Below are 25,731 nucleotides of genomic sequence, written 5' to 3'. Positions count from 1 at the left end.
TTAAGACTTTTTAAAACCCCTAGATCATATCTGTTTTATAAAGGTGAACAGACATGCCTATGTTTATAGGACTCTCCTTTTCTATCTCAAAACCTATCATGTAACACCAGGAGTGTTTTCAAAAGAATATATTTAAGAATTTTGTCATCACATACTTGACTGTCCTGTAATTTGAAAAATGGAAACTTAGATATTTAAAAATCAAGAGGATTTAAAACATCACAAATTAGGGCAATGCTGGGACTCTTTATTGATCATATTCCTTAACTATTTACCTACATGTTTCCCAAATGGAGAAGACTAGAATTGGTTTTAATACTCTCATAGTATCCAAAGGCAGTATAATGAATGGGCTGAAGCTCAGGACTTAGCAAAGAAGGGCCTTCCCACCATCTAGAATGGCACCCACAGAAAACTAGGCCAGAGGCAGTAAACCAGTGCTTGAGAGCGGTAACCACAGTTCATCCTTGACTAGGAAAACGTGCCTGCAAATTTCAGTTTATTCAGCATTTTTCAAAATGACTTCTGACATAATGATCAAAGCTCATTTATTGTTACCATGCCTTGTTACGTGCATTTTAGCTTTTGATTACATGTGTCCTACTTTAGCCAAAAAGACCTTTCTCTAAGTCAAGTGAATGCTTATGCCTGGCCTAGCTCTTCTACCATTTGCTCTCTTTTCCCCCATGTTCCTCTGATCAGTATCTTTACCAGGCCGTATTTGTGACTCTGTATTTTAACTCCATTCACTAGGTCTTATATCTAACTTCATTTAAACAGTTTGCATCCATCAGCTCAGAGTCTTGGAGGGAAAGGGAGGCCTTGTGAGGGAATTTACTTTTTTTGAGCCCATGCTGCGTACCAGGCTCAGTGTTAGGAGGATTGCCTAGTTTTCTCATTTAATTCTTACTGGAATTCTGAAAGTAGATGGTATTAGTATCGTTTTGCAGATGAGAAAACTGAGGATCACAAAAAGTTAAGAGATACAGCCCAGTTCACCCAGCTAGTAAGCGGCATAGTAGAAATTTGAGCCCAGTTCATCTGCCTTCACGGGCTACTCCATCTCGCCTCTCAGGGAGATGAGGCCAAAACCTGCCTTGGTCCGCTTTATTTCAGGGTTGGGTCAGAGGCCTTCTCCTTTCCCTAAGGGTTCCCCAAGTGAAAGGAAGGAATTTCACCCTTCAAGAACAGGGTTGATTTTGCTTCTGTCTTTGTCCTTAGTTTTTATACCCCTGGGTCAAGATTGTACATCACTCCAGCTCATGGTATCATGGGATGGAAGTTACAGATGAAATCATTCAAATCTTACCTTTGGAAATATAGGTCAATTCCCATTACTGTGAACTCCAAGTCTCACATCAAATATTGCTTGAAGTACATGGGCTGTCAGCCAAAGCTTGAAAGGGTTTTTGTTATACAGACGTCTCTGTTGTAACGGTGTTTGTTGTGATGGGATTTGAGCTGTATAATGACATTCCTCTCGGAGGATTACAGCCCTTAGACGCTTACGTGTAGAGATCAAACACCACCACTTTTCTTTACACTGAGCCCTGTGTGTGCCATACATTATTTGCCTGTTCATAGGTAAGATACGACCCCACGTTTACGTTGGTTCTGACTATCAACAGAGTAAAATTATCCCGTTTTCCCAGGGCTGATGTCAGAGCCTCAGAAATTAGAAATTTGGAGGCTCTCTCTCTAAACATGGTTTAAATTATCTAAGGCTTTTAGGATGGCCTTGATTCGTTGCCTTACTGACATAAGCGGTTCCAAGGAAAGAGACAAAATCAGGCTGTTACCTAATCCAGGTGAATTAGGTTTTTCCTGTCACTTTGCATTTGATGTTCTGTTTAGTCTTGAGGCATAAAAACTTTGCTCTGTTTTTGAAAGTATCCTTTAAGAGTTCGAATCTAAGCTGTCTGTTTCTTCTCTCACATAAATATATGTGTTGATCAAGCATCCTCAGCAGCTCTGGGGAAAACCATCCCACCTCCGAGGACCTAGGGAAAGTGTGTTTTATTTAGTGGTTATTGGTCAGGTCTAGATAGGAATATATAGTAGTGAAGAGCATGGCTTTTGAAGTCAGCAAGCCTTGATTCAATTTCTAGCTGTACCACTTGCTGCATGTTGGCCTTGGGCACATTACTTAATCTCCCCTGAAAATGGAGACAGCCCTCATAGGGTGGCTGAGATAGTGAAATCACGTGCTTTGCACAGAACTGGGCTGTGGTAGGAGCTCGCTATGGTGGTGGTGGTTATTACATTTGTTATTATTATTATCACTGCCCCCAAGAACTTGAAATCTCATAGGGACGATGAGGTAAATATATACACAGGTAACTGTAATATAAAAGAACATGAGATAAGAGTAAGCAAGAAAGAGATGAGCATATTTGAACTCTGGAGGTTCAGGGGAGGAATGAATAACTTGCAACTATGGAGACAGGAAAAAAATGGCATCTTTACCAAGTCTTGAAAAAAAAAATAATAATAGGATTTCAGTAAGTAAAGACAAGTAGACACACTGGCCTGTTTCTGGCGTGGAGGTGAGAACATGCAGGGCGGGTTCTGTGAGCTATGAGTTCTCCCAGAGTTCAGAGGAAATGTGAAATATAGGAAATGAAGGAAGTGGGGAAGATGAGGAGGCCTAGAGATGAAGACTGGGGCCGGTTCCTGGAAGACTTACTTCTCAGGCTAAAATATTCGAGTTTTATTTCTTAGACAGCAGAGGGTCTGTGAAGGTGTTTCAGCAACAGGGAAGGTGGCCAGGAGCCTGGTGTCGCATGTCAGGGAATCTGTGGAGCCCGGACAGGACGCTGTCATGGCAGTGGAGAGGGAGGAACCAGGTGACACAGACATGACCGTGGTGAGAGGAAGGGGACTTAATAACTCCATGGGAGCAGTGACAACTGGGAGCTTTTGGCCTAACTGGGAGGACTGGGGAAGCAGTCAGCAGGTGGGAGTGGACAGGGAGAGGGGTGGTCAGTTCAGTTTTGATCGCTCTGAGTCTGAGGTGCCTCAGAAGAGCCGAGCAGGATGCAGGCCAAGGAACGCCATCAGATGTGGTGATTGGAGGACCTTGGAGCATTTCAGAAGGATGGGGAAGGTCGGGAGAGAGATCGTGTAGGTTTCTGTGCGGGGCCGTGAGTGGACACTGCCCTCTCTGGGAAGTCAGAGCATGAAAGGAAAGAGATCTTAGATGCAGGGCTTTTTATTTTGAGCCAAAGGTAAGAAGATGGAGCAAAAAAGGATAGTGCAAGTGCAAGGAAGGTGAAGATCAGGATCCTTGAAGGGACGAAAGGAGTGGCTGAAGAGCACATGTCAACGGATGGAAAGATGCTTCATTCGAGACAGTGGGACCTTTAGCGGGAAGTCGCACCAGAGTGAGTCTCGGTCTAATGAGGGAGGTAGACACTCAGTCACAGATGCCCTTGGACTTCTCAGGAGGCAGTATGTTTCTGAGAAGTCTGGCTGAAATCAAAGTCGTAAGAAAAATGGTGTAAAATGACTGTTTTGGAAAATCCAATAGGGGAGAGAAGAAGGGGATTATTGAACAGGAGGGTGCAGTTACCCCTAGGTTGTGTCGATTTACAGCGGGCCCTGGCGGTGTGGTTCTCTGTCCGTCAGCGAGCGAGCAGGGAATGTCGGGCTGGAGATGAGCAAGAGAAATGTGGCTGAAGATCAGGAAGGGTGTTCAGTGTGTCAGAATGTTCACTGAAGCTGGTAAGGACAGAGGGTGGCCCGGGTCTTCTGGAGAGGGAAGAGTTGGGGGCTGGAGGTGGTGAACGAGGTACAGTGGAAGGGGCGGCAGGTACGGGGATGGGGTCCAGTGACACCAAACTCAAAACCTCTAGGCAGTAGATGAATTGTGTGCATTGAATCATCACTCTTGAGGTTTCCGTTTTAATCAAAATTATACCTCAGGATCCCAGCACCCTGAAAAAACCTACCCTTTCACGAATGCTAGTTACACTTTGTTAAGTTTGAACGCTTAGGTATTACTCTTCTGATTTTACTGGGAGGAACTCTGCGGAGCCTGTGCTGAGTGACCAGAATAGTCAGTTGACATTTGAGATGGAAGGTAGAAGCAGACCCTCGACCCTAATCAGTGCCTTGCCCATCACATTTTTACTGTCTCTCTTTGGTGACTTCTCAGCCAAAAGAGAACTAGGAAGGGGAAGTGGCTTGTGTCAACTAGCGCTCCATGCCACAGGCCTGAAGAACAGAACTTCCTTTTTTCTTGAAATGTGCTTGGGGGCTGTGGCATAACCGCCGTGCAGCTGCAGCCCTTCCAGCGCCTCGAGTCCAGAGTGGGTGGAACAAAAATCACATTCACAGCTCCTCGGGGAAGGGTGATTACCTTTCAGTTTCAAAAGAGCAGCTTTTGCCCTTTCATCTCCCGGTTGGGCAGCCTACAGTTGGGGTGACGCCAGGGACGGCCCTAGACAGCGGTTTGCCTTTGGGTGATTTCATCCTTCTCCCCTCCTCCCTCCACCGATGTTAGGTGATGACTGAATATGAGTCGCTTCTTTCCTTCTCAGTGCCCTTACTTCAGTCTTCAGGAATTCATTCACAAAAATCTAAGTTCAACCTCCTCTCTTCCCAGTTCAGCACGATGGCAGAGTTGTCCTGGAGGATGAGATGAGATGGCCAGGGGACGAACAGGGGAGGCGAAGAGGAGGAAAAGAAGGGCGAAAAGCCCCGAAGCTAATTGTCCTTATTTCAGAATCTGACGGGACAGCCCTCTGGGCTCTGGCAGCATGAGAGCAGGCCCTGGAGTCGGGGGACCCATAACTGGTGTTTATTATCACAGATGAGTCTGGAGAACCAGCCTCGATCTCTGTGTCTTTGCAGTATTGATAATACCTACCTCGGAACTGCTGTACATGTTCAGTGAAAGGACAAAGGTGGATGCTGCTGGTAGAGTCCAAGGAGAGCTGATAATCTTACAACCTTGATGATTCTTCATAATGTGAAAGGCTTGTAAAGAGCACCTTCGACCTTTTTATTCAGGGAAGAATAGGGGGCGGGGGGGGGGGGCTGGGGTGGGAGTGGAGAGAAGCTCATTTTTGTGTTTCTTGCCTTTGCTTTCTTCCCTTGAGTAGTAGAAATGTAGGGGGCGGGGGTGGCGCTGGGGTGGGAGTGGAGAGAAGCTCATTTTTGTGTTTCTTGCCTTTGCTTTCTTCCCTTGAGTAGTAGAAATGTACTTGGAGCCAGTTTATTTAAGCGCTGTCCTCTTGAAATCAGTAATTGAGAAAGAATTCGGAACGCAGGAAGATGAACCAATTTTACATTTTTAACGCACACAAGTCGGGGATAGGATTTCTGCCCTAAATTTCTTGCAAACTAGGGTGGCTGCCCTAGATTGTCTGGGACAGCCTGAGTTATGTTGGTGCTGCCTCAGGGGCCCACAGGAAGGATGCTTTCACCCTGAATTAATTTTTTTTTAATTTTTATTTATTTTACTTATTTATTTTTGGCTGCATTGGGTCTTCATTGCTGCCCGCGGGCTTTCTCTAGTTGCGGCGAGCGGGCGCCACTCTTCAGTGCATTGCGAGGGCTTCTCATTGCGGTGGCTTCTCTTGTTGCGGAACACGGGTTCCAGGCACGCGGGCTTCAGTAGTTGTGGCTCGCGGGCTCCAGAGCACGGGCTCAGCAGTTGGTGGCACACGGGCTTAGTTGCCCCACGGCATGGGGGTTCTTCCCAGACCAGGGCTCAAACCTGTATCCTCCGCACCGGCAGGCGGACTCCCAACCACTGCACCATTCAGGGAAGCTCCTGAATTAATTTTATGTTAACAGAAACCTCTGTGTAACGTATCGTGACATCCTTTTATCCTTTCATTGTTGGCCGACCGAGATCCTGCAGGATAAACCTAAAATGCCGTCAGAGGCTTTATACTCATGCAAGCAGGGATCCTCGTCACACCCTTGGGAGAGGTGGATTCATCAGTTACGGCATAGGGTTACATTTTTTAAAATTAACAGTTCAAGTTTTTGAAATGGAGTTTCAAATTATTTGGGCTTACGCAGGCCACACCCATGGAACTGATTGAGATGAATGAGAGAGAAATGTCAAGTGAGCCTTGATTAAGTTATAGTGAGAAGGAATCCCTTTAAACACCCCATACTCTGTGCTGAGCGACTGGGCTGTGCTTGTCTAGCTCAGCCTGAATTTCTGTTACTTAAAGGCCGGCATCTGCCCTGGCAGGTGGTATCTGTCCTGGGTACATTTTGATCCTTACATCCCGGGTACATTTTGGTCCTTACATCTCTGGAGGGGAAAGAAAGAGGAAGAAAGGGCAGGAGAGCAATCCAGAGGACACACAGGGCAAGCCGGTACCAAAGAAGAAGTGAAATTAACCTAAGGTTGCTTCTTACCCTTTTGTTTTCTTCTCCTCTGTCTGGGACGTCAGCTGGTCTCCAATCATCTTGTCCCCAGTGGATTTGCATTTCTGGAATTACAGTGGCAAAAGAATAAAGAAAACAGGCTCTGGACAAAAGGAGAATGGGCTTTTGGGGTAGAAACTTGCCATGAACAATAAATCCGGGGTTTCATGCCTTCTGTCTGTTTGAATCCCTCCAACACATATTAGAGGTTGACTGAAAAAGCCCAGTCTAGGTGATATCACAACTCACATTTCCCACGGATGCATTGATAGTTTGCCTGCCTGGAGGTCTTACTTGCCTTTTTATTTGCACCCAACGAGATTTCTCCACGTTAGAGATGCTCCATCGTCTGTTATGCACTTGTACCACTCTGTGTCACCATACTGTGGGTCATTATGAAATGTTTTTGGAAATGAGAAGTCCAGTTTCCTAGCCAGAAAGGGAAGTGCTCCCACTGGGGTAATGCTGCTAGTTACTCTGGAGTACGTATGCATTGCCTGGGAGTCACCTTAGTGTGACTCTCTTCTCACTTTCGCTCCAAGGACACCAGATAGTCGGGCCATCAGGTTGAAAGGGTGACTTTCTTCCTTCTTCAATCTTGGCTTCTAATTGAAATTCACAATCAACTATAGTTATGTTATATTTTAGAAATGTTCAGAAATGCTAACATTAAAAATATAAATAAAATCATTACATACCTTATGAACCATCAGCTTCATAGATAATACATTATCTTTAATAATTCCAACCATGGTAAAATGTGCCATGCGGTTATTAGCACAATTAGCTCCCTTTTTTTTAATCTTGTGTTCGTAGATTCGTAAAAGACTGACTTTTCACCTTGGACCTATGGCCCCAAATGCTACCAAGATTTAGGCATGAGATTTTTATTCCTTGTCCAATTTCACTGATCCTGAAACAGTCCATGGTCGTGTTTTCCTATCTGATATTGGCTAGCCCAAACCTCTTATTGGAACAGCTCTTCCTCCCTTTGGACCTGAGTACGTGTGATGGAAAAAGGAACATGGGGAAAAAAGGCCTGTGTGGAATGATGGATTATGATCGTGTGGATTTCACAAGCTCCCTTTTCACTGAGTCACATAGACAAACACATAGGTAGCAAGCAAAAAAGCAGGTTTGCTATTAATGGAAAAAGGGGTTATTTGGCTGAACAGGGGCAGGTTATAATGGTAAAGACTAATGGGTCCAGGAGAATCGGGATGGCAATTTGAAAGCCACAGAAATTGATATTAGGATCAATATTTTTTCACTCTGTATGTAAATGACTGAGAACGATGTCCCCGATATAGTATCCACGTCCTGCCATTAATTCAGATTAGAGAAACCCAACTGGAGAAATATACTTCGGGCAGTGATCAGTCGGAAGAATAAAGGAATATAATTTCCCCCTTTCTATTAGAGGATCATAAATTGGAATTAGAGAAGTGAATCGAGAGAGTGAAAGAGAATATCCACCCATCACCCTCTTGAAGTGACCCAGAATCTGATCGTTATAAAACGTTTTGGGGTGTGTTAGACGTTTGTAGGACAAGTTCACAGCCTACATGTGGATGGAGAACTGTCTCTTCAAAATCGTCTTCAGCATCCTCTGTGCTGTTTCATGGTCTCTTGCCAGCCAGGTCTTGTCGCCTTCTTTTCAGTTTTAGGTGAAAAAAAAAAAAAAAATGCCCCCCAAACTCCCTTTAGTTTAGTGGAAACCACATCACAGAGGTAGAGAGAGACCTGATCATGGCCAGGGGGAGGGGTGTAAGAAGCAAGGTTTCTGACGAGATAATGGTCAAAAAACGGCCCCCAAATGCTAAACATTCCAAACGAAGGTGCCAGACACCAAGTGTTAAGGAACAGGTAATGCACCACTTTTCACAGAGAACATTTTCGCTTCTATGTAGGCCACAGTGCCTCATGTGAGGAAATGTTATTGAAGTTCCATCAAGAAGATGGACGCCTTCCAGAGGCAAAGCAGCACAAATCACAAAGGTCCTGGAAGGTGCGCCCACATGGAAAGGTCCTGGAGGTTAACTTGAAAGACCTGAGAGCGTGGAGTCACAAGAATGAAAAGAGAGAAAGGCTGGAGCCAAACATAAAAAGAGAGATTGTGCTCTCCAAAAGAAAAAAAGAAAGTTAGAAGAGAATATGATTGAAGCTTGGAAGATGCTAAAGTGCAGAGTGTGGCTATATATAGATAAGCTCTTTCAATTAATGCTAAACCCCAGGATTCTGGGGCTTAGACTTAAACTGTTGGCACGGCAGGCCGAGTGTAGAGTTGGAGCCAGACTTTTACACAGAAGAGGTGGTGAACTTAGAGAAAAGGATGGAAGTTACGGCGAGGGTGGGGGGCAGCTGCTTACAGCTGCCCCCTCCCAGGAGTGGCCCTCAGGCTGGCGCTCCCCTGGGGCTTTATGCCTCCCTCTTTTGTAACGGGGCTCTATTGGACCTTAGGGTAACCTTGAAAGCCCCAGGTCCCATTTAAAGTGGAATTTAACCTCGCATAGAAAAGGTGAAAGACGTGGCCCAGAAAACTAGCCACGTGTCTACCCAAGGACCTGTTACATGGCAATAAATGTTCATCGGCACCTACCGTGTGCAAGGCCTTGTGTTTAATGCTGAGAACATAGAGGTGAACAGGCCATGTTCTGGGCACCGCGAGGAGAGAAAGCATTGAGTGTCATTAAAGGGAGGCCCGCCCAAGTCGTTTAGAAACATCCAGCCAGCTTGGGGCCGTCGGTGACCACTTGGTGTGCGTGCGCGTTGTCTCTTTCGGAGCTGACGCTCAGGAGGCCTCGCGAGCAGAGGATCCTGTGCCGTTCGTGTAACAGAAGTGGAGTGAGAGTTTTGGGGGACCCCAAGGTCGTGCGATGGTGGGAGTCTGAGGGTTTTCCTTTCAGCAGTGCACCTCCCCAATATGCCCTTTGCCCTTTCTCTTCGGTTTTAGTCTTCCTTCTTCTCCCTATGGGGAATTGAGGACCAGATGAGCCTAAGTTGTACTCAGTCAGCTTTTCTGAGGGTTCTCCGTTAAATCCAAGGGCACGCACCTTGCAGCTTCCTGTTGGCATAACTGAGCCAGTGGTCGTGCAGCAGCTGGTCCTCCCTGTCCCCCTCGGTGTCGCACTGTTTGGTGCCAGGTCCTGAAGACACAGCCGGCCCCTACCTGATGGAACTGTTCAATACATCCAGTTGACGCGAATGAGCGACTGATAGCCTGACCCCTCGTGGGAGGTGTGTGTGTACATGTGTCCTGTGTACAACACACACACACGTGTGTTTTGAACTTTGTGGTTAACTCGAAGTTTATTTCTTTGAACACCGTTTCTTCAGCTGTACGTGTTATTGCCTGTAAGGTAGACTTCTGAGGAATACATTATTTCTAAAATATTGGCTGTAAATCGCCTCGTGCGGTGCCTGGTGTAGGGTGGGGACTGAGTGAAGCCTGTAGGTAGTGTATAGTAGGTGTGGGAGAAGACAAAGATGAGAAAAGAGCACGGTAATGGGCCCTTGATTTTGTAAAACCTGTATCTAATAGGAAGGGCTGTTTTAAACCTTCTGATGCTTCTTTCTCAGTGAGTTTGCTAGAAAATGTTATACACAATTTACACCTGCATTATGTGGGGAAAAAGAAGGACATGACAGCATGAGACGGGATGGGTAGTCAGTAAAAACCAATGATCTCTGGCAGAAGAGGGTAAAATTCGGTAAAACAAATATTTGCAACTCAATCAGATTTTAGAGGGTCTCCTATCGATTCCAAGCCTATGTAGTTATTCAGAATTCTGGATCCTAACATGCCCGGTCTTGAGGACAGCAGACTCTTTCAGAATAGTTCTGTGTCTGATTATCTTGCTTTGGCCCCGATTGCCACGGACATCGTTTAGTAACTGCAGGCCTCACGTCGTAACTGCTCAGTACATTGGACTGTGTTTAACATTGTACTAGGCTTTCTGTTTGGGGGTTTTCAGGTTTGGTTCGGTTTTGTCTTTGGCACTCAGACCTTTCCGTATGATTGGTTCAAATTTGATGTTGCATCTAAACTACCATCAATAGGATGTTACTTCTGAGTTATTTTCAAATATTTATCCCAGTGCCTTCACTCTTTTTTACGCAGCCTGTCTTGTTTCCAGCTGCACTCAGTTTTGAAGATGGTTGATTGGCATCAGAGGGGCATTTTGTGACCAATAGTGGAATAAAGTTGCCTGATTTTCATGGCAGGAATCTCTAGGCATCCTGGACTAACCATCCTCCAGAAGATCATTTTCACACAGAGGCTAGTTCTTAACCCACCCCCACCCACTACCAAGAATCACCACTCGTTTCAGAAGCCTGTATAAGGTAGCTCATTTTGCACATGACCCTTAATTACCGTTAAGGTGATTATTAGAAGAGTCACCACTTTGCGAAGGAAATAGGTGTATTAGCTAACGTGAGCTTTCATGCACATTAACACCTCTCTCTAAAAAAATTCTATTCCTAAGGCATCCCTTATGTGGGACCTACATTCTGTTGAGTAGAGAAGTATTGTAGTAATGGGTACCAATGCTGAACAGGTTTTCCGAGGCACTTCCGTTAGGCTGGGAGGAAACAGACCAACTTCGTTTTGCTCTTGAGACAGAATCAAGTCCCTGAGCCGCAGAACAGCAAGTAGGGCTTTTGTTGCTTTAATCCTCTGACATGTCCATGCTTTGTCCAGGTAGACGGGACCTTTGGAGGGTAAAGGACCGTTGATCTTGCCCTTTCTTTTAGCGTCAGCCACAACTTGTTCGTTTGGGGCGAGAATGCTAGTCACTCCCAGGAAGGTTGAGGAGAGGACCGTTCTCAGCATCCTCTGCCCCAGACATAGTCCCTAATTCACACTGTAACCGAAGCTGAGGAGAGAGTATGGCGGAGACTGTCACCTCTGCCAGCCCCTGACTGAAGTCAGCATGTCCTGGGGCTGGTCTTAGGAGACAGCCACCATGTGGCTGCACAAGACAAAACCCAGTTTGGAAAAACGTTGCTTCCCAGTAGGGTAAATGAGACGGCATCTGAAGCGTGGGTCGAGGTGTGTTGTAAGGGGCTCGATGGAGCCATAAACACGAATACACTTCTCAGAGCCGCTGCCATCCTCCCTGTCCCCTGTGCCACCCAGGAAGCAACCTGGTTCAGCAAAACAGGAAAATGCAATTCCCATGCCCCATCCACTCTCCTCTTGGCCAAGCAGGCTGCTGAGTGTGATGCTCTCTTTGTGGAGGGACCACCTGTCTAATGAGAACTGGATTGTGACCACCAGTTCATTTGACAGAGGCCGCCACACAGCTGCCAGATGGTGACAGTCCTTAGCTGTTTTGCAAGTCCAATGTGGGTCGCGTTCCCCTCTGGAGGTAGACAACGGATGGTTCCCTCCACCCAGCCCACGTGCTTGCAAAAGGCCGGGCTTCCAAGAGCCAAGGCTTTGCTCTCATCTCTTTGAGGGTAGAAAAAGACATAAGGAAATGTAATGAATAAAGACACATTTTTTGAATCGGCTTGCTGGGTTTTCCTGTCTTCCTAATTGTTCTCTAATCTGTACTTAGGAGCATGGTGTTGAAGTGGGACATGTCAGGCTTTTACGCCACAGATTAAACTCCCAGACAAATAAAATTGTGACAGCTTAAGAGACAGGGAAGAGTCTCCGGCCACTGGCAGAGTTTGATTATCCAGCCTGGACTCAGGAGTAGTCGGAGGGCCTGCACGTAGCTTCAGGATGCCCTGCCGGGACGGCTCAGCAGGTAGGAGGGGGACCTGCCTCTCCGTGGCTTTCTCTTCACCTGCTGCATCAGCTGAAGAGCTGCACGAGGACGTGTACAACTATATCGGTCAGACGGCCCTAGCAACACAAAATTCTGTGTCGACACATAGCCCATCACGTGTTTGCGATGAAAACGCTATATTTTTAGAACACTTCAAAGTGAGGAAACCGTTAAAGCCCTATCACATCCTCCCCTTACCCTCCAGCCACTTCCTCTGCACCCCCCAGGAAAATCGCCCCCATTTTCTAGACGAGGAGCCAGAGACAAAGATTAAGTGATCCTCTGAGCAAAGCTGATGATGCCGGGGAAAATTGCTGATCTCGTCTTAAAAATCTAACACACGCTTCGGGGTTGTTTTTCTAAGGCTTCCACTCCTTTTACCTACACCATGTGGGTTCCATATGACCTTGAATCTAAGCCTTAATATTGCATGTGGAGTTCGAAAGACAACTCGGTCTCCCATTTTCTTTCGTGGCATTCATTCAAATAATAATAGGCACATAATACTGTCTTGTAAAAGTCAAAGCTCCAGGCACACTTTGAAAATCTTTTAGAATTTCTAACACTTATTTTCATAAGTGTCTTTCATCCGACTCGCTGAAAGTGCTTGTTAGCAGACTATATCTTTTGTATCTCTGCAATTCCTGTGCCTAGCTCAGTGCCTGGCATGGACTAGGCGATTACAGTTAGCTGTGGATTGGGTAAGTGAAGTATTACCTCTTTTGGGCCCCATGCTGATGTACTCATTTTTACAGAGTTACTGCTGAGAAGCAGAGAGAGGTCTTCATCCATCCCTAGAACATGTTTTGAGAGCCTTATGCGCTAGGCAGTGTGCAGTGTACCAGGGATGCAAACACAAAAGGCATGGCCCATGTCCATGGGGTACTCCGAGTCTACAGAGGGGTGGGGTGGGTGCACAAGGGCTGTGTGTGTATGTGTGTAGTGGGGAGAGAGTCTATAATAGTCTTCCTTTTTTCCCCTAAAAGCTCTCTGACCAACTAAAGTTAAGGACGACAGCACTGTACAAATAGGGGGAGGGACTTCTGAGTTGTCCAACTAGTATGGCGTCCCGCCAGGTACGTGCTCAAAAGCAAGCCTTCAGCTCGGAAGGCTTGTCAGGTGTTGGGAAGAGCTGTGCCCACCATCAGCTCTCAGCACTGTTCCAAAACAAGAAACATCCACTCTGTCCCCACTCATCCCCAAGTCATCTCTGTCCACACCCCCAAATTCACAGGGCTTGGGTGTTTCTTAGATGAGGCTATGTTTATTAGTCCATTTATGGTCCTCAGTCGTTTGGGGCCAGAAGGAAAGAAAAGCAGATCAGGTAAGTGAAAGCGTTTTATAAATTGTCCAACTCCACATGAATGTGAGGTGTGATGCTTAGGTGTGTGTATTAGGTGTGCTTTTCCTGGTTTGGGCTGATCGCCATGGAGTGTTTAGCTGTTGTGTACTCTTTGCCTGCAAAGTAAAATGCCACCTTGCAGTCAAACGCTGTGGAATTGCATGGTGGTAGAACCAAAAGGCAGCGAGGTGCAGGGGTGAAGAACAGGCCTTGGCCATTAAGTGCCTGCGTTCTGACCCCCACACACACCTTTTTTCTTTGTGTCACCTGATGCCTCCGTGCCTCAGTTTCCTTGTCTGCAAGATGAATAGGGCTGTTAACGCAGGTGCAATGAGCTCATACAGATAGAACGCTAAGAAGAACATCCAGCACGTAGTAAGCTGTTGTCCTTCCCAGTCTACTCTAGATGGGAAAACTGAAGCACGGAGAGGTTAGGTGAGCATCACAGTTCAACATGGCCTCCCAGCGGCACCTGTGCATGCAGCCTGCATTCAAAACAAACTGGCCTTTCAGTAAAAGCAGGATCACTTCTCAGTACTATTGACCATAATAGTAACAACAACTAGTATTTATGCAGAGTACTTGATATGTACCAGCTCCTACACTAAGGGCTTAATATACAGTATCTTGTTTTAACATATATTCTCCCAACAGTCTTTTGAGGCAAGTACTATTTATTGAGCCCATTTTATAGCAAAGAAACCTAAACTTACAAAACAAACACAGACAAATAAGTGGCAGACAGGGAACTGAAACCTAAGTAGTTTGTCTTTAGAGTCCATGCTCCTAAGCGTTACACTGCCCTGCTTCCTGGGTTCCTCCAGCACTCTGGATTTGCCTCTATTCTTGGTACTTATAATTACTAATTACAAATTGTAATTGAAATTACTAATGGAAATTGTGTTTTTCTCCCCCAAAATGTATACCCCTCTGGAGTGTGAGTTGAGTTTGACAGCTCTGTATGCCTACCACTTGGCAAAGTGTGTCGTATCCAGTGGGTGCTTAATAATGTTTGTTGAATGGTATTGAATTATTTCCTGAACACTCCTTGGATATCGGCTCCTATGCCTTGAGTCCTTCCCATTTCCTCGAACTAGAAGTATTATTTTTTCTTTTCCCAATTCCGATTGTTCATATTCTGGCCTTTCAAAGTCTAGTGCAAATACCATTCCATCCATAAAGGCTCCTTCTGGACCCCATCAGAGAGTAATGTCCACTCCACTGAAATTCGTATGGCATTGCGGCCCACTCTCCCCACGTGCGTTGCTTTCTGTGTCATGCTGCAGTAGGGTTTGCGTTGGTCTTAACAGAACTTGAAGCTTCTGGAAGTCGGGAGTTATTCAAGTCAACTGGTATACCTCATAGAACGTCATAGAACTTAATACAGTGCCTTAAAACCGTAATGAACACCGGTTGAGTGAGTGAGTGCAAAACATTCAAGGGAAAGGGATATTTTCCCCACCAGTTGATTCTACCTTTTTTGCCTCTTTTTCTTTTCATGGCACGTTGAGGTAGAGTGCGCCCCATCACATTCCCAGTTTTGAATCAGCTGGTGGGCAGTCGATGGAGCATGAAAAAATATTGTTTCAACTGGGGCAACGGAAGGAAGAGAGTCATTTTAGGGTGTCACTGTAGTGTGAAAAGCTTTGACATTTGAAATAAAATAAGGAAGGAGAAAAACAGTTCACTGTGTAGTTGGGGTCTCTTGCCAGCAAAGACTTGGGCACGCTCTCCAAGCATGGCGGCGTGCTCACCTGAAACCCCGCCAGACTTACAGATGTTTCCTTTGGCTCTGGTGTGACGAGCCACAGCACAGTTCTCAGGAACAGTTCCATTCTGGCAGGGATGGATGTAACAGGGAGTGGGGCAGCAAGCAGAGGAATGACTTCATAGGTCTCCTCCGTTCCGAGTCTCTTAGATCCTGTGGTGTGCACTGCCATTTCCCTTAGAGTGTTCATACATCACTTTATTCACTTAGTGCCAACACATACACAGCCTTTTTATGAGGCTATGAAAGCTCCACTTAGCACATTTTTGGAACTCTCTGATAAGTTTTACCTCTGGTTGTGATCCTAGAGATTCCCCAAAGGTCATGCATAGGTGAATGGAACTCTTCCAGACTTGGGTTTTCTTCCTTCAAGATTATGACACAGAAGAAAATGTATCCACCCAAGGGGAATGAGGGAGGAGTACGAAGTTGAAGAAAGGGTGGAGAGTCCAAAGGCTGTGTTTCTTGCCTCATTTCTCCTCCCGGGTTTGAAACTGCCCCTTGGAATGAGATGATCTGGCAGCGTACAGCATGTCCAAAATGTGAATTCACCCACTTCTTTGGTAATCCGTTGACTGTTAATGGTGCTATCTTCCTTCCTCTCAACTGGTCTCCAGATCTTCACCTTCACATCCAAATCTTGTGAATTTGAGTCTTTTGTGTTCTCAGAGCTATTCTCTCCATTCCTACTACCACTACTATTTGCACTGCTTTCTTAGGATATTGCAAGTAACATCTCAAACGGTCTTTTCTTCTTAACAGCCTTGTTGAGGCACAATTAACATACAATAAACTTCACACGTCAGAAGTGTAAAATTTGATAAGTTTTGGGCTTCCCTGGTGGCGCAGTGGTTGAGAGTCCGCCTGCCGATGCAGGGGACACGGGTTCGTGCCCCGGTCCGGGAAGATCCCACGTGCCGCGGAGCGGCTGGGCCCGTGAGCCATGGCCGCTGAGCCTGCGCGTCCGGAGCCTGTGCTCCGCGGCGGGAGCGGCCACAACAGTGAGAGGCCCGCGTACCGAAAAAAAAAAAAAAAATTTTGATAAGTTTTAACGTAGGTGTACACCTGTGAAACCATCACCACAATCAAAATAACAGACATATCCATCACCCCTAAAAATGTATGCATCTTCCTTAGAAATCCCATCCTCCCTGCCCTCCACCACTGATCTGCTTTCTGTCACTGTAACTTGCCATTTCCTACAATTTTATGTAATTGCAGTCATACAGCGTGTGCCTGTTTTTGGGGGGGGGGGGGCTGGCTTCTTTCACTCTGCATAATTATTTCAAGATTTAATATCAGCAGTTCACTTAACATCAGTAATGCACTCCTGTTAATTGCTAAGTAGCATTCCTTTGATCGAATATACTGCAGTTTTTCAGTTCTGTTCATGGGCATTTGGGTGGTTTCCAGTTTTGGATGATTAACAAATGAAGCTCTTATGAACGTTCATGTTACAAGTGTTTGTATGCTTTTGTTTCTCTTGGCTAAACATCTAGGAGTGGAGTGGCTGAATCTAATGGTAGGAGTATATTTAACTTTTTAAGAAACTGCCGAAGTGTTTTCTACAGCAGTTGTACCATTTTACAATCCCACCAGCAGTGTGGAGTTTCAGTTCCTCCACATCCTCGCCAACACTTGGTATAATCACTGTTCCTAATTTTAACCATTCTAATAGGTGTAGTGGTGTATGTCATTGTGGTTTTAATTTTCATATAACTAAAGACGCTAAGCATATTTTTATGAGCTTATTTGACACCCGTATATCTTCTTTGAACTGTTTGAATCTTTTCCCAATCTTGAATTGGGCTGTTTCCTTATTGTTCAGTTTTGAGACTACAAGTCCTTTTATCAGATCGATGTTTTGTGCATATTTGGTGCCAGTCTGTGTCATGTCTTTTCATGTCTTTTCATTCTCCTCATAGTATCTTTTTAAGAGCCAAAGTTTTTCATTTTGGTGAAGTGTTATTAATTTGTTCTGTTACTGATTGTGCTCTTGGTTTTGTTATCAAGGAAAACCTAACTCACAGTCACAAAAAAAGTGATAGTTTACTTCCTTTCTAATATAGGCACTTTTTTTTTTCTTGCCTGCTTTCTCTGGCTAAAATCTCCAGGTCAGAGTTGAATAGAAGTAGTGAGAGTGGACATCACCATCGTGTTCTTGATCTTAGAAGAAAATCATTCTGTCTTTTACCATTAAGTATGGTGTAAGCTGTAGGTTTTTCATAGATTCCCTTTATCAAGTCGAGAACGTTCCCTTCTCTTCCTGTTTTGCTGAAAATGATCATGGAGAATGGATGTTGGGCTTTGTCAGTTGCTTTTTCCACATCTGTCGAGGTGATCATATGGTTCTCTTTTTTAGTTTGTAAATATTGTGAATCACATTGGCTGATTTTCAATGTTAAACCAGCCTTGCATTGCTAGGAGATAAACTCAACTTTATCCTAAGGTACTCAGCTTTATCATAAGGTACAATCCTTGTGTTCACTGGATTCTGTTTGCTCAAATTTTATTCAGAATGTGTACAACTGTATTCAGAAGGAAGATTGTTTTGTAGTTTTCTTCTAATTTCTTCAGCTGATTTTGGTTTAATGTAATCCTGACCTCGTGAGTGAGTTAGAAAGTATTCCCTCCTCTTCAATTTCCTGGAAAAGTTTGTTAAGTTGTATTATTATTTTCTTAAGTGTTTGGTAGAATGCATCACCTGAGTCATCTGGAGCTCAAGTTTTCTTTGTGAGAAAAAGAAGGTTTTGGGGTTTTTTTAAATTTATTTATTTATTTTTGGCTGTGTTGGGTCTTCGTTTCTGTGCGAGGGCTTTCTCTAGTTGCGGTGAGCGGGGGCCACCCTTCATTGCGGTGCGTGGGCCTCTCACTGTCGCGGCCTCTCGTTGCGGAGCACAAGCTCCAGACGCGCACGCTCAGTAGCTCTGGCTCACAGGCCCAGTTGCTCCACGGCATGTGGGATCCTCCCAGACCAGGGCTCGAACCCGTGTCCCCTGCATTGGCAGGCAGATTCTCAACCACTGTGCCACCAGGGAAGCTCCGAAAAAGAATGTTTTTAAGCACAAATTCATTTTCCTTAGTATGTATAAACCTGTATGTACTATATATATATATATATATTTTTTTTACATGTAAATGTACCTACAGGTCTATTTAGGTTGTATATTCTTGAGTTTCTCTCCTTTAGAGAATGTCTGTTTCATCTAAGTTGTCAAATTTATTTGCACAAAGCTGTGTATAATATTCTTTTATTTTATCCTTTTACTGTCTGTAGACTCTATAGTGATGTCATTTCTCTCATTTCTGACATTAATAATTTGTGCTTTATCTCTCTTTTTTCTTTTTTTTTTTTTTTTTTTTTTTGTGGTATGCGGGCCTCCCTCTGCTGCGGCCTCTCCCGTTGCGGAGCACAGGCTCCGGACGCGCAGGCCCAGGGGCCATGGCTCACGGGCCCAGCCGCTCCGCGGCATGTGGGATCCTCCCAGACCGGGGCGCGAACCCGGTTCCCCTGCATCGGCAGGTGGACGCGCAACCACTGCGCCACCAGGGAAGCCCCTCTCTTTTTTCTTTATATGCCTGAAAGTGTCTCAGTTTTATTTGTCTGCTCCACGAAGTAGCTTTGGTTTTATTGATTTTCTTCATTGCTTTTGTTTTCTCTATTTTATTGATTTTCACTGATTTTTATTACTTTTCTTCTATTACCTACTTTGGGTTTAATTTGCTCTCATTTTTCTAGTTTTTAAAGGTGGAAGCTGAGGTCATTGATTTGAAATCTTTCTTTTCTAATGAGCATATTTACTGGTATACAGTTAACCTAAGTACTGCCTTACCTACATCCCACAAGTTTTGATATGTTGTGGTTTCATTTTCATTCCATTCAAAATACTTTCTAATTTCTTTAGATTTCTTCTTTGACCCGTGGTTATTCAAAGTGTGTTATATGGTTTCTAAATATTTGAGAATTTTACAGAGGTTGTTCTATTATTGATTTCTAATTTAATTTTATTTTGGTTAGGGAACATAACATACCTTGAATGGCTTGCAGACTTACAAATTTATTGATACTTGTTTGCCCCACAATATGGCCTATCTTGGTGAATATTCCACGTGCACTTGAAAAGCATATGTAAAAAAAAAAAAAAAAAAGAAAGAAAAGCATATGTATAGTGTTGTTCTTGGACCGAGTATTCTACAAATGTCAGTTTGGTTGATGGTGTTGTGCAGAAGTACCCTTAACTGATTTTCTCTGTATACTATCAGTCAGGCTATTGAAATCTACAAATATTATGGTGGATTTTTCTATTTCTCCTTGCAATTCTGTCAGTTTTTGCTTTATGTATTTTGCAGTTCTGTTATTTGGTGCATAAATGTTTAGAATTTTTATGTCCTCTGGATGAATTGACTTATTATTTTGAAATGATCTTTATTTCTGGTATTATCCTTTGCTCTGAGTCTATTTTGACTGATGGTAATAAAGCTGCTCAAGTTTTCTTTTAACTAGTGTTACACAGTGTATCTTTTTCCATTCTTTCACTTTTAACCTATTTGTGTTTGTATAATCTAAAATGCATTTCTTATAGATAGCAGACAGTTGGGTCTTACTTCTTTTTTAAATTACTGTGACAAGTTCTACCTTTTAATAGAAGTGTTTACATAATTAATATTTAATATGATTGTTGATAAAGTTGAGTGTAAATCTGTCATTTCACTGTTTACTTTTTATTTCTCTCACCTGTTCTTTTTTTTTCCCCCCCCGGGTGTGCGGGCTTCTCACTGTTGTGGCCTCTCCCGTTGCGGAGCGCAGGCTCCGGACGCGCAGGCTCAGTGGCCATGGCTCACGGGCCCAGCCGCTCCGCGGCATGTGGGATCTTCCCGGACCGGGGCACGAACCCGTGTCCCCTGCATCGGCAGGCAGATTCTCAACCACTGCGCCACCAGGGAAGCCCCTCTCGTCTGTTCTTTATTCTCTTTTTCTGCCTCCTCTTAAGATTATTTTTATTCTGTTTTATCTCTTTTATTGGCTTATTAACTATCAAATTCTGTTTTGGTATTTTAGGGGCTGTCTTAGGGTTTATAGTATAAATCTTTACCTTATTACAATTTACTTTCAAGTGATAGTGTAAAACTTCACATATAATTTGAGAATCTTACAGTAGTATATGTCCATTTTTTCCCCTCCCACACTTCATGCTATTGTTGTCATAATTTTGGTTTTACATATGTGGTAAAGCCCACAATACATAGTTATAATTTTTGTTTAGGTGGTCCAATTTCTTTTAAAGAGATTTAAATAATAAAATATCTTACATATTTACCCATGTAGTTACTGTTTCTGGTGTTTTCCATTCCTTTGTGTAGACCCCTGTTTTCTTCTGGTAACATTTTCCTTCTGATGAAAGACTTCATTAACATTTCTTATAAGGTAGGTCATCTGTTGTATGTCTAAAAGCATTTATTTTGCCCTTGTTCTTGAAATGTATTTTCACTGGATATAGAATTCCATGTAGACAGATGTTTTGTCTTTCAGTATTTTTTTAAAAAATTATGTTTTCCAGCTCTATTGAGATTTAATTGACATATAACGTTGTATTAGTTTTAGGTGTAGTACATGGTGCTTTGAAATATGTGTACATTACAAAATGATTACCACAATAAGTTTAATTAACACCCATCACTTTGTATAGTTATAGTTTTTTTTCTTGTAATGAGAGCTTTTAAGATTTACTTTTAGAAACTTTCAAGTATGCAATACAGTATTAACTAAGTATAGCCACTGTGCTCTACATTACATCCCCAGAACTTATAACTGGAAGTTTACCTTTGACCCCCTTCACCAGTTTCACCCACCCTCCAGCCCCCATCTCTATCAGCCACGAATCTGTTCTCTGTAGCTATGAGTTCATTTCTTTCATTATTTTAAAGATCCACTGTCTTCTCAACTTGTATTTTTCCTGATAAGAAACTTGACACCATCTTTACTACCTTTGTTTCTCCATATGTGAGTCTTTTTCCCTCAGTCTGCTTTTAAGATTGTCTCTTTGTTACTGGTTTTGAGCAACTTGATCATAAAGTGTCTTGATTCCATTTTCTTCAGGTGTCTTGCACTTGGGCTTCATTGAGCTTCTTGGATTTGTGAACTCTAAGTTTTCATTGAAATTGGAACTTTTCCAACTCTTCCTTTGTTCAGATATTTCTCTGTCCCCTTTTTCTCTCCTCTCCTTTGGGGACTCTAGTTACTCACGTATTTGGCCACATGAAGTTGTCCAGTAGCTCACTAATGTACTTTTCTTCTTCTTTTAAAATTCTTGCTTCTTGCCGTGTTTCACTTTGAAACACAGTTCACTCGCTAATCTTTTCTTCTACAGTGTTTAATCAGCCATTAATCCCATCCAGTCTCTCTCATCTCAGACATTATAGTTTTTTAATCTCTGTAAGTCCATTTTGGGTCTTTTTTATACCTTTCAAATCTTTACTTACCTTTTGGAACATACCAAATACAGGGATAATAACTATTTTTAATGTCTTTTTTAATGTCCTTGTCTGCTAATCCTAACATCTGTGGTAGTTCTAGGTTGGTTTATTTTTCTTTTAATATTTATTTATTTGGTTGCACTGGGTCTTAGTTGCAGCAGGCGGGCCCCTTAGTTGTGGCATGCAAACTCTTAGATGCAGCATGCATGTGGGACCTAGTTCCCTGAACATGGATTGAACCCTGGCTCCCTGCGTTGGGAGTGTGGAGTCTTATCCACTGTACCACCAGAGAAGTCCCTGGGTTGGTTTAAGTGAGTTGACTTTTCTCACTACAGACTGTGTTTTCCTTATTCTTTGCATGCCTGGAAGTCTTTAAGTACCAAGATACTCATACATTATGAAATTCGTCTTGTTGGGTGCTAGATATTTTTTCATTCCTTTAACATTTTTGAGCTTTGTTCTGCAGTGCAGTTAAGTTAGTTGAAAGCAATGTGATCCTTTTGAGTTTTGCTCTTTTGATATATTAGGCAGGTCTGAAACAATACCCAGCCTAGAGCTAATTATTTCCTACTTCAAAGGTAAGGCTTTCCTGATTTCTCTACCCAGTGTGCCATGAATTAGGAGTTTTTCTAGTCTGGCTGTTGGGAACAGCAGTGTTCTTAGCTTTTAATCCTTTTGGATGGTTTTTCCATTTCTGGTCTTTGCTGGTTTCTTTTCCCACGTAGACTGATCAGTACTGTACTGAATACTCCAGGGACCCTCTGCAGATATTGGGGGTTCTCTCTGTGTAGCTCCTTCCTCTCCATTACACTTCCTTGTGAATTCTAACTGACTTGCCTCCCCCGGACTCTCAGTTTAAATCAGTTCAGGATGTCTACCACGTTCTACCTGGCTTTCCTCTCCCTGTAACATAGCCTGGAAACTCTCTAGGGACGTCAGCTGTTTTCAGCCTGGAAAGCTACCATCTAGACCAGAAGCAGAGGTCTGCTCTTCTGGATTATATTTTTTATCCCTGATTCTTTTCTCAAAATGCCTTCCTCTATATCCAGAGGAGTCACAATACTGATTATGGTACATGAACATTTAATAGGACCATATAGCCTAGTAAATAAAGCCCAGATTCCTTGGCCATATTTTTCATGTCTTGTAAACCATTCTGTGTTTTTTCTATTTCCTTTCATAATTTCCATTCCTACAGATCTGTTCTTTATAAGGTGGAATCCCTGGACTCCATGTCTTTCTCACAACAGCCCGCCTGGCTTCCAGACCTGCCATTTCCTACAAAGTTTTATCAAATTTCCAGGTTGAAAATAATCTCTTCTTTCTCCAAACTCCTATAAAGACTTATTTGTGCCTCTTTTATTCAACCTATCACCTTCTAATACGTAGTAGCTTATTTACATACATGTCTTATCTCCTCTATCTCTAAATCCCTTGAGGACAAGATTCCTGTCTCCTACAGATGCTCTTAGAAATAATACAATGTGTGCCTTTTAAAGCGATCTGTAAATGTCCATTAAACACATTTATGGGGAATCTTGGGAATGAACACTGAACAGAGGTTGATGAAATTTTAACCCAATGATAAAGAATATCCTAGGTAAAAATAACTGGGGAGATTGAATGTCTACAGAATGCTTCAATCCACTCTTAACTTAGCTGATATAACCTCTTTCTTCTCTGTGTGTCGGCCTACAAACAAGAGGTGCCCTTGTCCCTTTGAAAGAAGGACTCTGAAGTCAGGGATTTTTATATCACTATCTTTGTCTTCCCACAACCCAGTACTGTACCTGGTTCAAGAAATAGCTGTTTAATCACAGCAGTAACTCCCAATGGGAGGTCCTCTCCAGAGAATTAGTCTTTAAAAAAAAAAAAAAAAAAAAAAAATTCCACAAAGTAGACTGGACCCTGGATGTGGTACAGAGAGCTTTTGTCTTCCAAAATCTGTCTGAAATACTGTAAGCATTCAAGGAAAGAGAAAGCACGAAATTAAATGCTGACGCCCTGGGTTTTCTCTCTTTATAAAAATCCACTGAAATGATTCCCCTTATACGAGGCACTTAAGAGTAGTGAGATTCATAGAGACAGAAAGTGGGGTGGAAGTTGCCAAAAGCTGGGGGAAGGCAAAATGGGGAGTTGTTTTGCGGGTGCAGAGTCTCATTTTGGAAGGATGGAAAAGTTCTGGAGGTGGATGGTGGTGATGTTTACACAGCATTGTGAATGTACTTAATGCCACAACCATATACTTAAAAATGGTTAGGGCTTCCCTGGTGGCGCAGTGGTTGAGAGTCCGCCGGCCGATGCAGGGGACACGGGTTCGTGCCCCAGTCCGGGAGGATCCCACATGCCACGGAGCGGCTGGGCCCGTGAGCCATGGCCGCTGAGCCTGTGCTCCGCAGTGGGAGAGGCCACGGCAGTGAGAGGCCCGCGTACCACAAAAAAAAAAAAGTGGTTAAAATGGTAAAGTTTCAGTTACATATATTTTGCCACAATCTAAAAGGAAAAAAAATATCCATTGGAGGTCCTGGTCATGTTTATGGAAGAATCATAGGTAAATCTGGGTTTAAATTCCAGTTCCAATACTTACTAGCTGTGTGAGGTTGGGTAAGGGGCTTGCCCTCTCTGAACCTGTTTTCTTATCTATAAATGGGGCCTAAAGTATTTAGAAAGTGCCTGGCCCAGCCTGTAACATAATGGGCACTCACAAATGTTTGTCTTGTTCTTCCCTTTTCAGCATTCTAAGGAATGTCTTCTTACTTTGAAATTCCTGCTCTGGTACAGGCTTGGAGAGTGAAGGGGGCAAGGGTAGTGGCTTTGGAAAAAGCAAAGTCCTCTGGACCAGGACTCTCCGTGGGAACAGCTCCTAGCTGGCGGTCTCTGACCCGTCAGGGGGCACAGAACAGGGACAGCACCTCACAATCTCAAGTCACCAAAACTTCTGGAGGAAATAAGAGCTCGGGGTAACCCTCTGCCTCCCCTTGCTTTTCATTTCAGTGTGGACTCCCCAGGATATATACCCCCAAGCACCCTCATTTTCAAAGCTTAGATCGTTCCCAAATCATCAGACTTGGCTTCTTTTGTAAATAAAATATAGTTATCTGATGTTTCGTTAGTGTTTAGACGTCTGATCAAAGCAGTTATCCAAAGTCTGAATAGAGAGAAATAAATCTCCAGTAAAAGAGGAAGGGGGCTCTCTTTCTATTTCTCTGGTTTATATTATTCTCCTGCCCTCCCCTCACATGCAGATGTCCTGGCTTTATGTCTCTTCAGTCTCTCACAAAATCGACAATCCAGGGAATTTTCCTGGGGAGGGGCAGAGTCATGGTCACTTGATGGGTTGTACTGTTTGCCCAGAAGAGCCGGTTAGTAGTGAGGGATTGTTGTCGGCTCCTCTCCAGCCCCATGTGCCTTCGTGTAAGCTCATCCATCGCTTGTAAGGACCATCCGTCCTGAGTGTACAGCCGTTCCCCCTTGGGCCGTGATCTTGTCGGAAACTCACTCCCACTGAGTAGGGCGCTGGTCATGGTTTACGTGGGGCTCCAGCACAATCCCCAAATGCCCAGCTCCAGGCCCTGAGGAAGAGCCACCCCCCGAATGAGGACCCCTTAGTCCCGGCAGGGTTGGAGGTGAGATGCAGGAAGTTAGGAAGACCAGCCGCACGGCCGGGTTATTCTAGCAGGGGGGTAGGGCCCCAGCTGGTGTTGCCGCCCAGCGAGCCACTTCTCCCACGCTGAGGAACCCAGGGGCGGAATGTGCCGTCCCCGTCCGCACGGTCGTGCCCGGCCCTGCCACCTGCTACAGCAGGCTGACCATTGGAGGGGCGGCCGTGTCACCCACTGATGGCCACACACTAGATGCCAGGGGAGCCAGGATTCCACGGAATCCAACCACTCTGCTCTTGAACCTCTCCACCCCCATCACAACACCCCCATGACAGTCTCCTGTACCCTGACAGGTGAGCCCTGTTATTTTGGAAA

At 44.1% G+C, this 25,731-nt stretch overlaps 1 protein-coding gene across 11 annotated transcripts in view; it reads left to right on the top strand.

Annotated features, from left to right (window-relative positions):
• The window catches only part of CELF2 (CUGBP Elav-like family member 2), a 310,334-nt gene that overhangs the window by 144,973 nt on the left and 139,630 nt on the right, over positions 1-25,731 (top strand). Inside the window, exon 2 of one of the 11 annotated variants that reach the window (XM_028494890.2) lies at positions 20,642-20,705. The exons of the other annotated variants lie outside the window; for them this stretch is intronic. The gene's annotated coding sequence lies outside the window, so the exon portion shown is untranslated. The remainder of the gene's footprint in view (positions 1-20,641; positions 20,706-25,731) is intronic. 11 annotated transcript variants of the gene reach the window in all.

The sequence above is a fragment of the Physeter macrocephalus genome, chromosome 11 (assembly GCF_002837175.3).
Source record: "Physeter macrocephalus isolate SW-GA chromosome 11, ASM283717v5, whole genome shotgun sequence".
Classification (NCBI taxonomy): Eukaryota; Metazoa; Chordata; class Mammalia; order Artiodactyla; family Physeteridae; genus Physeter; species Physeter macrocephalus.
This window is presented reverse-complemented; position numbering and strand designations above follow the sequence as displayed.